Source organism: Oryzias melastigma, linkage group LG1, assembly GCF_002922805.2.
Source record: "Oryzias melastigma strain HK-1 linkage group LG1, ASM292280v2, whole genome shotgun sequence".
Classification (NCBI taxonomy): Eukaryota; Metazoa; Chordata; class Actinopteri; order Beloniformes; family Adrianichthyidae; genus Oryzias; species Oryzias melastigma.
Window position 1 is genome coordinate 8,886,612 of NC_050512.1, and position 732 is coordinate 8,887,343.

Here is a 732-nt window from a genome sequence, read left to right on the forward strand (position 1 = left end):
CAGGTGTTTAGGACCCAGTATCATGACCTCAGTTTTTTCTGGGTTTAGGAGGAGGTAATTAATTGTCATCCAGGTCTTAATGTCTCTAATGTCCCAATCGGTTCCTCCTTTGATCTATTTTCAAAGTCTTCCCATTGGTCCTATAATTAGGATTATGCCATATTTAGACAATATAAAAAACTGTGTTGTTTTCAAAGACATAGTTTCTGCAGAGTGGCAATAATTAATCAGGAAATTCCCTTTTGAGTTGGGGTGGAAAAACTTAGTCTCTCCCCCATTCCCATCACCTATAACTGTGTACACACCCCACACACAGCCCCTCACAACCCCAACCTAACATCACTGATGAAATAAAAACGGCAAAAAGTTTTGGATCTATCTAGGTGTACAGTTTTGTGCTAGATGTCAGCTCAGATGAGGAAAACAAAGACATAAATGGTTCTAGTCATCTACAAGTGGATGCATTAGAATGGAGCGGAGCAGGAAGCTTGTGGCCTGCCAATTGCAGCTTCTGCATCCCAACTACAATCTTTTTCAAACAACAATTTTTCATCATATATGTCCTCCATCATCAGGAAAAATGTCAAAAGATACTAAAAACACCAAAAACACAATTTTTATAGGAGTGTGTCTTTGGGCTTTGGGAGAACCCAACAGAAACCGATGATTTACCTAATTAAAACAATATTACATTATTTGAAAGATTATGCCATATTGTTTGTGCAAATAAAA